Source organism: Vicugna pacos, chromosome 25, assembly GCF_048564905.1.
Source record: "Vicugna pacos chromosome 25, VicPac4, whole genome shotgun sequence".
In the NCBI taxonomy this organism is placed as follows: domain Eukaryota; kingdom Metazoa; phylum Chordata; class Mammalia; order Artiodactyla; family Camelidae; genus Vicugna; species Vicugna pacos.
In genome coordinates, this window is record NC_133011.1 from 34,440,513 (window position 1) to 34,457,057 (window position 16,545).

The following is a 16,545-nucleotide window of genomic DNA, read 5'->3' on the forward strand; positions in this document are numbered from 1 at the left end:
TGCTTGAAACTAACATAATGTTATGTATCAATTATATTTCGAAGAAATATACATATATTTCGAAGAAAGAAACATAAATATTTTCAAAAAACATAAAAAGAAAGTCCTTCTTACTCTTGCCCGTCCCCAAAAGAGAGCGATTCAACATGTTGCTGCATGTTCTTCTAAGTTCCTTTATAAACCCTTGAACACATACAAACCTGTATTTATACATACAGAAGATAATAATATAAGCATGGTTCTGAAAATCGCTGTTTTCTCTTAAAATGTTTCTTCGCAAGAGTTCCACATAGTGCCTAACTCTTTGAATAGGTGAAGAGATTTTCCCAGACATGCCATGAATTGTTTTAACCACTTCCTTTCTCATGAGCTTTTGGATTGTTTGAACTTTTCAGTGTTAAAAATAAATTTCCAGTTAGTATTCTAGAATTAACATATTTGTGCTTAAGAATGAATCTTTATTTAAGAAGTTTTCAGAGAAGTGGAATTCCTGGGCCAAAGGTACACTGTAAAATTTGATAGTCAAATTTCTTTTAAAAATGCCTTTACCAGTTCATCTCCCATCAGTGATGATTGAAAGTGCATGTTTCCACACGTTTTCTCAGCCCAGTATTCTCAGTCTTTAATCTTTGCCAAATGAGAGGTAAAGAAAATGTTAACTTATTTTCATTTGAATGTCTAGTAATCAGAGAATTTGAGTAATTTTTTCACGTGTTTATGGGCCGTATGTGTTTCTTCTGTGACCTTGCCCATTTTTCTATTGTACTTCTTGGCTTTCTTAATGATTAAAAAATATTCTTTTTATATTCTACATGTTGATAAACATATTTTTAATGATTTATTTCGGTAATTTTGTTGTCTTCCACTTCATTGTGTAATTTGTCAAACATAAGCTAATTTTTTCCCACTTTTTAAATAAACTTTTAAATTTAGAACAGTTTTTTAAATGTATAGAAAAACTGTGGCAAGAGAGAATTTCCATATACCCCACACTTGACTTTCCCTATTACTTTTATATCATATTAGCGTAGAACATTTGTTACAATTAAACCAATATTGGTACACTGTCATTAATTAAAGTCCATGTTTTATTCATATTTCCATAGCAACCACAATCTGGGTGGTAAGTATGCTTGTTGCTAGAAATGAGTATTGCCAGCTTTAGCTACTCTAATGGGTGTGAGGTACTCTCTTACTGTTGGTTGAATTTGTAATTCCCTTATGACAAATGATGTTGGTCATCTTTCCACATATTTATTTGCCATTTATGTTTAGTTTTACAGTCCATTTTGAGTTTCTCTTCTGTGGAAAATGGAAGTCATGTGTCTAGGTTACTATTATTATTTGTATATGGACACCCAATTTTTCCAGCACTATTTATTTAAAAAGCTGTCCCTTCTCCACTGCATTGCCCTTTCTCCTTTGTCAAAGGTCAAATCACTGTATTTGCGCTGGACCATTTATGAACGCTATCCTGTTCTGTTGATGGATGTGTCTCTACTTTCAGCAATACCATGCCGTTTGATAAATGTAGCTTTATAATTTGACTTGAAATTAGACATTGTCAGTCCTCCAACTGTGTTCTTTTTCTTCAGCATTGTGGTGACTATTCTCGATCCCGTGCTTTTGCATATAAAGTTCATAATCATTTTGTTGTTATATTAAAAAATACTTCACTGAGACCTTCATTAAGCAGCACTGATTTGTAGAACAAGTTGTAAAGAATTGATTTCTTACAATATTGAGTTTGTCAACCTGAGAGCATGGACTACCTCTCCATTTATTTAGATCTTCTCTGATTTCTTTCATCAGAGTTTTGTAGTTTTCCACATACAGATTCTATACATATTTTATTAGTTTTATACCTCATTATTTCATTTGAGGGAGGTGCTGCTGTAAGGGGTACTAATTTTCAATTTTGAATTCCAATTGTTCAATGTTGATATAAAGGAAAACAATTCACTTTTGATACTAATCTTGCTATAATCACTTACTATTTCCAGGAATTTTTTGGCTAGTCTTTAGAATTTTTAACCTAAGAAACATGTCGTCTGTGAACAAAAACAATTTTATTTCTTTCTTCCCAATCTGTATACCTTTTATTTCATTTCTATGGTCATTTTTTGTTTTTTTGTTTTGTTTTTTTTTTGTTTTGTTGTTTTTTTTTTTTTTTTTTTGTCTTATTGCACTTATCTTACAGCAGTAGTAGGACGTCCAACATGACGTTGAACAGGAGTGGTACAGAGGACATCCTTGCCTTGGTCCTGATTTCAGAGGGAAAGCACCTAGCTTCGTCCACTAGGTATGAGTATTAGCTGTGTTTTACAGATGTTCTTTATCAAGATGAGGAAGTTCTCCTTTAGTCCTAGTCTGCCAAGAGTTTTTATCATGAATGGGTATTATCAAAAGCTTTTCCTGTGTAAACTGATGTGATTATCTGAGTTTTTTCCCTTAGCCTATTGATATGGTAATTTGCATCAATTGCTTTTGAAATGTGAAACCCGCTTTGTATACCTGGAGTGAATCCCACTTGGTCATGGTGTATAATTCTGTTTATACATTGTTGGGTTCGATTTGCTAATATTTTCTTGAAGATCTTTACAAGGATGTTCAAGAGAGATGTTGATCCTTTGTTGTAATTCCTTGAACTCATTTTGGCTTTAGGGTGATGTTGGCCTCATGGAATGAGTTCAGAAGTGTTCTCTCTGATTCTGTTTTCTGAAGGAGACTGTGGAGAAATAGTTTCATTTCTTCCTTAAATGTCTGTAGAATTCACCAGTGAAGCCATCTGACCTTGGTGCCTTCTTTTTGGAAAGGCAATTAATTATTGATTCAAATTCTCTAATAGATATAAGCCTACTCTGGGTATCTATTTCTCTTTGTATGAGTTTTGGTAGTTTATGTCTTTTTTAAGAAATTGGCCTATTTCATTTGTCCTCAAAGAAAATTATTCACGGTGTTCCTTTTTATCCTTTAATGCCCATGAGATCGGTAGTGATGACATCATTTCTGATACTGTAATTTGTGTCTTCTCCCTCTGTCTCTTTTTTCTTAGTTAACCTGGCTGGGGAGTTACCATTTTTAAAAATCTTTTCAAAGGACCAGTTTTTCCTTTTGTTTTCCTGCTTTTAAGTTCATCAATTTCTGTTTCTAATTTCATTATTTCTTTTCTTCTGCTTTAAGCTCAAATAGCTCTTCTTATGCTAATTTTATTGATTTCAGATCTTTCTTCTTTTCTAATATGCATATATTATTATCAAGTCATCTTACATTACTGCTTTCACTACATCAAACAATTTTTTAATTAGTTTGATTTTCAATATAATTCAGAATATTTCAAAATGTCTCTTTGGATTAGGGGAGTACTCAAGGTGAGGGAATTTTGGGTCAAGGACACAGCCTAGAAAGGAGGACTGAGAAAATATGCCAAGTTCATAGGATGAAGATTAATTTTGTATGAGAGATACAGAATATGGGAGTGGTACCCAGCCAGAGGCCAGGCAAGAGGTAAGACGTCAGATCCTGAATGCCCTCACGTGTCATGCTAAAGAGTTCAGATAGTATCTTGGAAGTAATGGAGTAGAAAACATTCTACTTACTAGTTTTGAATCCAAACACTATACTTCAATCAGAATGCTATGTAGTTATCCAGAAGTTTTGCTACCCAGCCTCTAATCAGTGTGACTTACAAGAGCCAATCTTCACAATTCCCTCGTGTCAGGGAAATGCAGAATGCAAGTCCCTCTCATGCTGCTAGTGTCTAAACAAAAATATTAAGAGGGGTCTATTCCTTATGCCCCAGGTTACACTAGATGGCCCAGCTCTATACTCTCAGAGTACCCCAGAACTTCTCCTTACATAACATGTATCATAATATTAAAAGAATAAATACAATTGCAATTTAATGTCTGCCTCTCCCCTTTGGTTTGGATGAAAGTGCGGTGGATTCCCAGACCTTTTCTCCCTAGCATTTCCAATGACTGGGCAAAAGTCTAACTGCAAATATTAAATCTCTTCCCACTCAGAACACCTGGAAGGATTTCTCTTTTCCTGAACCATGCCCTGACTGTTTTATTTGGTACAGGGATGGATCCAAGAAATAGGACACCTGATGTGGCTTGGATCTGAAGGAGGTAATGGTCTCATCTCTAGTGGAAAATTGATGTTGTGAGTGCTTGCGTGGTGAATGTTGGCTGTTTGACAGGCATTGCAAGATGCATTCAGGGGATCATTAGCTAGTTTCTAAGGAAGAATGAAAGGGAGTAGAGAGAGTCCAGAAATGTCAGACCTTGAGGATCAGTAAGGCTGACTGATTCTAGACTCCAGATGGTAGATGATAAGAATTAGCAAGTCTTTTGTCTAAATAAGCAAGCAAAGTATCCTTGTGACAAAGATCAGGTTAAAAATGTGGTCTTCCCTCCTAACCCTGACAGTCTCATGTACCATAAAGTTGAGAGAGAAAGGCTCGGGGATGGGAAAGCAAAAAATAAAGTGGATTTGAAAAATACACCCAGGAAAGATGTTTGGGTATCATTATTGGCTCATGGAACTGACTGGAAGCAAAAAGAGATTTGGGGAAGACAGTATTGCCAAGGCAACTGTCATCTCAGACTAAAAAGATCCTTGATGGTTTAATACTTAAAACAACCCTCTGTCCTCTAACCTTCCATAAGCAAACAGCAGGCTCTGGAAACTGTACAGCCCCTTAGAAGGGCTTCTCCCCCAGTGCGTCTCAGAGGTGGTCATGGGAGATAAGGAACAAAGAAAACTCCCCCAAAGGGCAGAGACCTGGGACCGCTGGACAAAATGGACAGGATGGTTCTGCCCAAAGAGCAAAGTGGAATTCTAGGGAGCCTCCCCATCTCCGAGAGCAAGGAAGCCTCTCGCTGTCCGCAGCACAGGATCGCCACGTGGTTACACATCAGGGACTCCCAGCGCCTTCTATTCTCTCCTTTTGTGAATGGGAGATTTTGCTGTGGAATTTCTGTCCCAGCTCCACCGTTGTACACCGTTGTACACCATTGTACAGGAGAAAGAAATAATTTGTAATTTTAGTTTGTAAGTTCCCAGATCCCTAATATCCCATGTGGTCCTCAATACACGTCCTCTCTTACCCACCTGCAGCTTAGAGGTTAATAGCCAGGATGATCTTGAGAAGCATGTGCTCAAATTGGCAGTAACGTCCATCAGCCTGGATCCCTGAGTGATCTTGTGGAGCAAAGCCCTCTGCTGCCCCATACTGCGTGGCCGTGTCAGAGAGAAAGAAATGTGCAATGCCTTAGGATGCTAAGATCATGGAGCTGTTTGTTGTAGCATCTGGAGTTAATTACCCTGACTCATACAGTGAGCGGCTATTTTAAGCCACATACTAACTCAGAAAAAACCCGGCCCAGGTGAATTTACTCTGAGAGCCATGGGAAGCTACTAGAGAGTTCCAGCGGAGCCCAGGACTCGTAACCCTCGTCCAGTAAGTTTTCTACTTTTAGAATATGTCTTGTGCTGAGTCTAAAATGACAAGCCACTCCCCTGAGGTCCCGCCTTTATTCACTAGAATAATGATGTGGTCTGGGTTGTTTGTCAGCTGGCTGATCTTGTCGAGGTTAGCAAGCGTGATGGAAGCATCTTCTGCTGACCCTGTTTCTCCCCCTCGACTGTGTTGAAGGATTTTATGAAGCTCTGTAACTACACAATCACCGTCCTCCTTTATGAGCTCAGGCAACACTTCCCCCCTTTACTGCACTTACTGTCCTTGCTTGCCAAGGCACTTTTATGACGATGGGAACGATTGCCTCACTCTTGAGAAACTCGGGTAGATCCCTCAGTGCTTCATATAATGTGTCACAGTCTTTTTAACAGCAGTTCTTCTCATATTTTTCTGGGAGAGCCTCTCGCCAGCATTTCCCCTGATGACCCTGTGAGGGGCTGGGATGCTCTGACAACAGCAATCTTCTTGGCAGAAACAGTAGCTGTTTCCCAAGGCTGTGCCCACAGCCGCCTTCTCTGTTCTTTTAAACCCACTACCTGTGGTCTCTTGGTGAATTTAAAGGCTTGAGGTTAGAGTTTGAAGGTTCGGGGTTTTCTTTGCATGGGTAGAGAAGAGAAATGAACCTTCTAGAAGTCCACTCTGAGGCTTAGTGGAGCAAGGACAAATATGCAACCTTGTACAGAGGTTACTAGCAACAATGCTATTAACAGCAAAAATGTGTTTACAAAGCACTTTCATATGTAATCCATTTCTACCTGGTACAACATTTTGGGGGCACATTATAATTTGGTACAGGGTCTTCAAGATTCAGGAATTTTTGGACCACTGGGAAGATTCTGCCACCCCCACCATCACCCCATTTTATGTAGATGCCTTTTCTTTCCTTTGTCCTCCCATAATATCATAAGCTTATCTCTCTTGCAATATTTATTTGTTTGAGAACAAAACAGCCATTCATCTCTGAATCCTGGACTTTTATGAGTGCCCGGCACATCCTGAGCAATCAATATTCATTAAGCCAACATTGATTGAGCACCTACTATATGCCAGGACCTGTCCTAGGCTCTGAGAATATGAGAGTGACTGATACATACAAAGCGCCTGGCCTCAGAGAGTTTTAGTTCAGTCAGGGAGCTAGTTAGGGAAAATGGTAAGAAATGAAGAGGAGGATGTTGGGAGCCACAATCACCATGGAGACAGTCAGGTGGGCACGGTCGAGGTGGATGGGGGTGGACAGGAGACTAGGCGATCCAGGGACTTCTGGGGAGGAGGTCATGTGAACCAAAACCTGAATGAAGAGAGACAGGAAGCTGGGAAAGATCTGGGTGAAGACAAGGCCAGGCAGAGGGAATGGCCAGGTCCGTGATGTGTTAGAGGAGCAGGAAGGACAAGAACGTGGCCAGGTGGGAAAGAGCAGAGGGCAGAGCAGCAGAGGTGAGGCTAGCCGGGCAGTGAGGCCAGGGGAGGGGGAGGATGGTGGATTCACTCTCAGAGCCTGGCGAGCTCCTGGACGGTTCAAGCAGTGAGCATCAGGATTTACTCCCTATTTTTAGAGAGATCCCTTCAGACAGCTGCGGGGGCCGGGGCGGGGGGACAGCAGTGTGAGTGGCTGTGGGGACCTTAGGGAGGAGTCTGCTGCTCCCAGCAGGGCCTCAGGGTTTGCACAAAGGCAGAGCGGTGGGGCTGGTTGTGCTTTTGAAGGTAGTGCTGAAAGGAACACAGTTACCATTGAGGTGGAGATAATCCAGCCCCTAAATACAGTGTGACATTTTTAAAGCATCTGCTACATACAAAGTGCTTTCCATTTGTTATGTTGTCTCTGCATTCACAAAACATGTACAGACCCCCCTCGGGCCAGACACTAGGAAGTAGAACGTATTATCGTTTCAATACTTGGGAAACTCAGTGATCAAAAGATAAAGCCAAGGTCCCAGAACTGGGGACAGGATACAAGTCTGGCTCCAAAGTCTGTGCCATTTCTATGATACTAAACTGTGTTCCGTCCCACGGTTCTCGGGAGGCAGGAATTCCCAGGGCTTTGTCTCTTCTTCGAGGTACTAGCGCTACGAGCAGTCATCACAGCTGACATTTCTTGAGCACTTGCTGTGTCCGGGGCACTGTGCCCGGAGGGTGACGTGCATCATCTCATTTAACTCTTAACCCTATGAGGCAGACGATGGAGCTCTGGCTCAGGGAGCTCATGAGCCCCAGTGATGCGAATGATACAGAATGTTTGCAAGAATCAGTGAGTAGTAGAGCCGGGCTTGAAAACCCAGCTCTTCCGGACTATTTACCACCATGGTTTTCTGTCTCCAGGAAGACACAAAGAAAGTCCGTTTTGTTCTTTTCAGTTTATAGAGCGCCTTCTGAAATCACATCAACTCCTGTGGGATTTGGACTGGGGGTCCGTGCAGGCTTAGGCCACCAAAAGGCCGGAGACACAGGAGGTCCCGTGCAGACGCGATGTCTGCTGAGACCCCCTCCTGTCCTGCCACCTTGTTTGCCGGAAAGAAACAGCAGCACAGCATTTCCCCGTGTGGGTCAACTTCCAATAAGAACATCAAAGCACCTGTAAATACCTCTCAGACAGATCTTTTCAGACTGACATAGGAGAACCATCCCCAGAATGTTATTGAAAACATTGCCAATAAAAGTGATGGACCACTTTTGCAAATGACCCAAGACTAAAACTTTTTTCTTCTCTGCCTCGTACGGCATCCCCTTCATCTGTCTTACATTGTAATCAGATACAACCTTGATAGAATGAAAGCAGAGGTCACACTGAACAAACTGACACTCTACGTGCTTGGAAAAAGGCTCCTTTGTAACAGGGAAATTATAGCATTTCTGTAGAGGGATTTTTCTTTAAAAGGACAGGCTGCTTTGTTCCAGTGGTGCTGATTTCAGCGCTCTGAGGAGAAGGCCCTTTCAGACTGCCGGCCTGCTGAAATTTGTGGGGTTCCTTTTGTTTGTAGAAACCTGCATATATTACAGGGACTGTATTAAAATAGAAATTGTAAGCCAGTTCTCGGCAGTGTTCTGGATGTCTGGAAACATCAGAGAAAATGGTCCCCACCTTGCTTTTACATCGTATCAAATGTTGTCTTCGCACCGTGTGGAATGCAGTTCAGCGGGGCTCTGTGGGGCCTGAGTTCCACGCTCTGTCCACACGCGTGTTGTTTCTCTGGGGAGAGGAGCTGGCGTTTGTCAGCAATGGTATTCCAGATCACAGTGTTTGACTTGCATTTAAAAGGGAACAAAGCAACACCACCAAACTCTTGAGTTTAGGAAATGTGCAGGAAGAAGGCAAATAAAACTTAGACCAGGGGTGCCCTGCAATCGGCGGGAGCCAGGCCAAACTCTGGGAAATCATACTGCAACGCAGAATGTGAAAGCCTGAAATGTGTTTGAGCTTAAAAAAGAAACAGGGGTTTGTGTCTGACTGAAATGCCAGGCATGTCATGTCTCAACATGTAATGTTATCAAAAATTAAGCAAAGTGTTTCATTTTCCCCGGTGTCAGTTTTAACACTTGACAATATTTTTGGCATTGTAATTACTGTTTTCATTCCGTGAGGCCTTCTGTGAATGGGACTGTTCTGCCTGCAATTCTAATCATCATTTATACTTCCTGTGAGCAGGTGTATTGTTTCATGAAGCCTGATTGTTTACAGCTAATAATAACAGTTTTACCAAACCTACCAAACCCCACATTTGGGTTTCAAGTGTTTGTTTCTCGCCCCCTTACAGTGTCATGAATGAAACCAGTGTTGTCGTTTTTCATGAAACAGCTACATTTGCGGTGGGGGCGAAGTAAGACTTCTAAATCTCCTTTCCTAGGTAATAAGAAGAAGGAATTCCAGGGTGACATCCTTTATTTTTTAAATTTTTTTGAGGGAGGAGGTAATTAGGTTTATTTATTTACTTACTTACTTACTTAATGGAGGTACTGGGGATTGAACCCTGGATCTGGTGCACGCCAAGCATGCACTTTACCAACTGAGCTATACCCTCCCCACAACCAGGATGATAATCTTTAATTTTACACACAAGGAATGCTTTTTAATCCATGTCTGGGCAGGAAGGGGCTGCCTTCCCCCTGGCATCAGAAGGCCATTGTATTACTTCCCAAGAAATAGGATAAAGGTTTCATTAATAGGAAAGCTATGAATGTCTTGTATGGTCTAGACTTTAAATAAGGAGAAAAGAATCAATCCTAGAGGCAGAGAGATAAACTTGACTTTAGGTACCGTAGGAGAGACTCAGCCAAGAGAATGGAGACCCTGTAATGCACCCACTTTGCAATTCAGCCTGGGTTTGCATGACCTATAAACCATCATTTTGTGATGCCACCGAGAGTCCAAGTTTTGTGCGTTACCGCAGCAGAGCCTAGCCCATTCTAACCAACAGATACTCACTTCTCAGGCTGTCAGGAGGACGGAGCAGTGTGGGCACAGAGCCTGGGGCAGTGCTGGCGTCTTGCGTGTGCTCAGTAAGTGGTGCACTCCCTCCACTCATGCTGTCCCCACACCCAAACTGAGCATCAGCAGAGGTGAGGAGAGGCTCGCCCCTCCCCGCAGAGGCGTGTGGTTCCTGTCTCACCTCTCGGAATGTCATGGCAGCCTAGATATGTTACAGAGCCTATGTGGGCATCTGCGAACGAAGCACCACTGCTAGATTTATAGAAAGCTGATAACGGAGCTCTGGGGCTAACAAAGGCAGCTCTGGAGTGAAAGGTTGGAGAGCATTTTGATGCAAATGTATGAAGAGGTGTTTCTCTCTCTCTGTCAAGCCTTCCTTGGCTGAGATAATGGACAACTGAAGCAGCCTGGGTCCTGTCTCAGGGCTGTTAATCAGGAATGGCACCCAGTGGAGATGGGGTGGCCGTGAGCAGGGACAGCCAGCGGGGTCCTACCAAGCCACTTGCTCTGACTCAGGAAACACCTCCGTTGCCACAGGGGAAACAGATTCTTCCTGGAAAAAAATCATTCCATTCATTCCCTTCTGGGCACTAAGGAAGGGCACCAGGCTAAAGCCCCTTTTCTGCCCCAAACCAGCTGTAAATTATATGCAAATTTTAGACTGTACAGAGGGTTGGCGCCCCTACTCCCTGCATTGTTTGAGGATCAACTGTACTTATTCTGTGCCAAGAGCTATTCTAGTCACCTGTTAACTCCCATCCTCACAACACTGAGCATCCCTATTGTTCCCAAAGGCATTCTTTTCCCAAGGCAATGTGGTGGGATCTATTGCAAGACAAACATGCATTCAATTCAGCTTTGCCACTAACGGGCTTTTTGACCTTGGAAAAGTTACTCCATTTCTTTGAGTCCCAGTCTTCTTCCATGTTCAATGGGACTGATAACGCTTCGTGTCTCACAGGATAATTGCAAGGATTAAAGGAGATTTTCATGTTAATGCTTAGCACAGTACAGGACATCATCGGCAAACATGGGTACTTTTCTTCCTTCACCAGTTTACTAAATCCTTGAGCGTTACGGAAATCAGCAGACCTGAGTGACAAGGGTGAAAATCTTCAGTTAAATGGAAATTCCAACATTTTCTCTGGCCAGTTGGATCCCAATTCATTCATTTGTTCAACGAGTACTTTCTGAGCACCATGACAGGTCAGGCAGTGCGCTAGAGCCCTGGTAATATAGTGATAAACAAGCCAGGCAAGTTCCTCCTTCTGCGCAGCTTTTAGTCTAGTTAGGGAAACTGAGGCTGAACAAGTAAGCAAATTATAAGTGTCTTGAAGCAGATACAGCAGGGATCATATTATGCATCTCCATGGGTCAGTACATACAAGTGAGTGTTTATATATGCACACATTTGCACACAGGTGACACCCATGCGTGCACCAGTCACATGCAAACTCACATACAAGCTCTCATACGTGTTTCTTCACATGCATGCTTTTTAAAAAAAATACATTTTTTATTGAAGTAGAATTGGTTTACAATGTGTTAGTTTCATGTGTACAGCAAAGTGATTGTTATACATATACATACATATATATATATTCTTTTTCGAATTCTTTTCCATTATAGGTTTTTATAAGCTACTGAATATAGTCCCCTGAGCTATGCAGTAGGACCTTGTTGTCTATCTATTTTATGTATAGTAGTGTATATCTCCTAATCCCAAACTCCTAATTTATCCCTCCCCGATCCTTTCCCGTTTGGTACTGTAAGTTTGTTTTCTATGTCTGTGAGTCTCTTTCTGTTTTGTAAATAAGTTCATTTGTATCATTTTCAAAAGATTCTACATATGAGTGATATGATACTTGTCTTTCTCTGACTCACTTCTCTTAGTATGATCATCTGTAGGTCTATCCATGTTGCTGCAAATGGCATTATTTCATTCTTTTTTATGGATGAGACATGTATTTTTTTTAATGCTTCCTTTTACACTACCTTTACAGTTCTCAGCCAGAGGAATCACTGCTTTAGAGAGGGTTAGGAGACAGAAAGCAGGACCACTGAGAATGTGTCCATATGGAACTTCTGATTTCCAAAATAGTCACCCCAAACACAAAGGGGATGGAGATGTCAGGCAAGGGAAGTCCCCCCCCTGAGGAGAGGAAGAAGGGGAAAACTCTCCGTAGCAGGAGCAGGCAAAGCGATCTGCACAGTCCCCATCCAGGCTGGAGATGCTGCCTTCATCTCTGAAAAGCACCTTCCCCACACAGACCCGTCAGCCTCAGCAAGGAGATGGGGCAGTGCACTAGAGCCCCATGGAGGTGACAGGGGGCATGACAATGTCCAGATAGTGCCCCTAGCCTCCACCTTATCTCCCGTGTTCACAGTAAAGTCAAACCAGAAGAGCAGCAGGAGCAGAGGAAGGCACATGGATGGGTGGCCCTGAAGTGATGCTCCCAAACCCCAATCTTTAGGCAATCCAGAAGTTTCCATGGATGGCTGGTGGAGGGGCTGAGTCGACAGTGGACCCTCAGAGGCCTGAAGCTGGAGGAAGAGTCCACAGAGAGCTGGGTCACCATGACTAGAGTAAAATGGCAGGGATTTTAGCAGCTTGTCCCACCTGACGTCCAAAAGAACCAGGCAGGATTAACCATACCTCAGAGGACAGAGGACACACACCGGTGACCCAGTATTAGACCAAACTGGCCACAGCACAGTGAAAATATCAGGATGTGGAGGACACAGAGGCCACCTTCTCCCAATTGTGAGGAAGACAAAAGCATCCCTGAGTAGCTAGGCAGTACCTGGGAAAATGAGTGGAGAGAGAACAAGAAAACAGGGGAGGAGTCATTCTGAGAGAGAGCTTGGACTTAGAATGGATGGCTCATTTTCCCAAAAGAGACTGAATTTACCTGAAATAAGCTTTTTTAGATCCAAAGAGGGTGAATTTATCTTCTCCCCACCACCCACTAGCATCACTGTCTCCACCAGCTGGAAAAAGGAAGACTCTAGGAAAGAATGAGATCACCTACAGAGAAAAAATTCAGCTGTCATTTTTGCATTTCTGGGTTGCAGTGTGTACATTTCAACTTCACTACATAAACAGCCACGAGAGCAAGACACTGAGAGAGAGGACTGTGGGAAAAGGAGACTGACATTCTTAGCCGGTGTGGTCAGGGCAGGTCTTACTGAGGTGGTGACATTTAAGCAATGACCTTAAGGGTAAGAAGGAGACAGACACTCAAAGAACCTAGAAAAAAGATTCCTGGCAAAGAGAACAACAGGCAAAATGGCCCTAGGGTCGGAAAGCGCTTGACTTGAACAGCAGGAGATGGAAGAGGGAGGGAGACGTGACGGGGACTGGAGGTGCCAACAAGGAGCAGATCATTCAGCCCTCGTTAACTACCATGGAAATTATTGAAGGGCTTTCGGTAGGGTGACGATAGGGTCCAATTTATATATTTTTAAAAGATCCCTCTGTGATGCGTGGATGGTACTGCAGAGGAGCAAGAGTGGAGCAGAGGGTCTGCCAGGAAGCTAGGAACATCCCCTCAGCGAGAGATGATGGTGGCTGTGACCAGGGCAGCAGGGGAGAGGGAGAGACTGGGATGGATTCACAGATATTGTGGAGGGAAACTCACCCGGGTTTGCTGATTGCTGGTGGATGGGGTGTGAGGTAAGGAAGAGGGTGGGGTGAAGAATGACTCCTAGGTTTTTGGCTTGAACCACTGGGTAGAAGCTGCTGTCATTTTTTGAGATGATGAAGACTGGCTGTGAAATATTAAAAATATGGCTGCAAATTGTTACCTTCCTGCCATCAAGAGGTGGGTCCTATGTCCTCTCCTCTAGAATCTGGTGACTGACTGCACTGACCGCTAGAGTACAGCAGAAGCAATGTGATGTCCAAGGCCAGTTCGTGCAAGACCAGGAGGGGTCCCTCTTCCTCACTGGAGGATGCACTCTTGGGTACCTAGGTCATCACTGTTTCAGGTATCATGGCTGCAAAACAAGTAACACAAAATTTTCATAGTGTCAGGCAGCCATTTATTTCGCCCATGGGTGCTGAAGGTCGGAAATTCACATAGGACACAGTGAAGAATATTCAGAATGCTCACCTGCACTCGGCCATGCTGGTGGCTCAAAGGCTGGAGGCTGGACTGATCAAAGGTTCTCTCACCCATGGGGCTGGTGCCCTGAGGTGGAGGAAACTTGAACAGCTAGAGACAAGAGCAGCCTGTGCCTTGGGGCATCTCTAATGCCACACAGTCTCTCCACCTGTTCCCTCCAGTGTGGCCGCTTCTGGATTGTCAGTTCTGTGTGTATCAGCCCAGGCCTCCAAGGCCCTTCCTGAGAGAGTGAGCCAGGTGGAAACTGTATCACCTTTTCTAACCCATCCCTGGAGGTCACGCAGCATCACTTCCACTCATTAGAAGCAAGGCACTCAGGCCAGCCCACAATCAAGAGGACAGAATTAGACTCAGCATTTTGTTGAGCCCATGTCAGAAGCACAGAGCTTCAGCCATGTAAGAAATTAGACTACCTAAGACCCCCTTGCCGGCTCCAGAGGCCACATTGGAGCCTTCAGTCAACAGTCCAGCTGAATCCAGCCTTCCGGCCCTCCCCACAGAGCCCTGGACATGTGAGTGAACCCTCCGGAGCAGCTCACCTGCCAACTGAACGCCACCTAGTGACCTCCATCAAAGCCACGTGGAAGAGAAGAAACACCCAGCTGGGTCCTGCCCCAATTCCTGAGCCACAGGTTTTAAGATATAATAACACAGTAGTTGTTTTAAGGCATCAAGTTTTTCAGTAGTTCGTGACACAGCAGTAGATAACTAGTAAGACAGGAAGGGGGCAGGGCACAGCCATTCAAGGAATGATACAGCAATTAACATCAAAATGGTGGAAGATTCAACCCCCAGGAGGCCTTGAGGCTCTAGATGGTGGGAGATGTGACTTCTAGCAGACCTTGAGCCTCATTATACGTCCATTGTAATATGTTAGCGTGGTCAATAACACGCCCCCCAGGCGCCATGGCAGTTCCCAAGGCTGGCCACAAAAGGACAAAGAGTGGGAAATGGCCAACTTCCTGGGAATCCCAGCCCCTTCCCAAGGCTAGTTAGACTGGTCCTTCCACTTATTAGTATATGAAGCCACCAAGCCTATAAAAACTGGCAACACGGTGCCTTGAATGTTACCTCTCTCTCTCTCCACCCCCTTTGGAGATGGCCTGTGCTCTGTGTATGGAGTGAGTACCTACTTTAACTCTAATCTGAGCACCCAACCCCCACATCTCGTGGCCTTTCTCTTGCCTTTCAATATAACAGTTATATTGAAATCTACCTTTACTCAACTGTGGCTCGCTCTGGAATTCTTTTCTGCGCGAAGCCACGGACCCACATATGGCGGGGCACGTTCCAGGGGCTCCACCGAAGCCTAGGACATGGCCCTCCTTACAACCCACATCCGTTTTTCCTGCAACAGTTGCACTGTGTGGGGATCTATTTTGGGACTTGGAGGATGGTTAGAGGGAGAGAATCAAGAGTTTACTTGTAAATTCGTTTTGCTTGGGGTTAGTGTCATGAACCAGGTTGTCAGAGAAGTGAGCCTGGAGCTGCAGGGAGAGGCTGTGAGGAAGCAGGGCACCATCCGTAGATGGTGTCACGGCAGCTGTGACGGTGGGGGAAACACTGCCTTGCATAGATACAGTTCGTTCATTCATTCATTCTTTGACCACGCAGACCTGGCTGAGGTATTTAACCTCTCTGAGCCTCACTTTCCTCGTTTAGAAGATGGAGAGTTCTTGAGAACGTGTGAGCCAGTATTCCCAGTATAAAGGCACACTCAGCAGAGCCCCAGTCTCTCCATCTCCCTCTGAGACCAAAGAAACGGTGTAGAATGAGGGCCAGTGTGAAGATGGACACCCTCACATCCCAGTGTGTTCTTCATGAAGTAGGAAAGGTGGCTATTTACATGATAATTGTCTGGGATAAAACCTTGAAAAGAACAATGCCCTAAAATGAAATGTCAAGTCTAAATAAAACGTATAACAGCCAGGTCTCAGGTGACAGCCTCAGCCCATCTCACATGAGCAATCAGGGTCCGGGTTGATTTTTCTTCTACTCAGAATATCTTTTAAAAAATATCGCTGTCTTCCTTTTAACCCCTGAACCATATTCACACCCCTCCCTACCCATCCTTCGGGGCTTTTCTTTTTTTTCAGATGCAGCTGACAAATCTGAAAAGGCCTCCCCTCCTCCCTCCGGAGACTTTGTTTAGGAATAAGAAGGAGTGAGGGCCCCACTGTGTCCTCTGTCTTCCTTGCTCTCCCGCAGGCAACACAGAAAGAGAGGAAAGGAAATCACACACCAGGAAAGGCCCGAATGCAAAACGGCAAACAGACACACTGAAATCAAAGCCAGGGCCAGCGACCTCCTTCCCAAGCTGGGTCCTCCATGGAAGGTGAGAACTGATGGGGTCGCTTTACTGAAATAAGCTGCAGCCCTGGGGGAGCAGCCAACGTGCTGTTATCACACGCCCTCTCCCCGGGAGCCCCCACCTCCACCCACAAAGTTTCTCTCATAGAAAAGTGGGAGGCTAAGGCCCTAACTGTTATTTTCCAAAGTAAGTAAATACACCT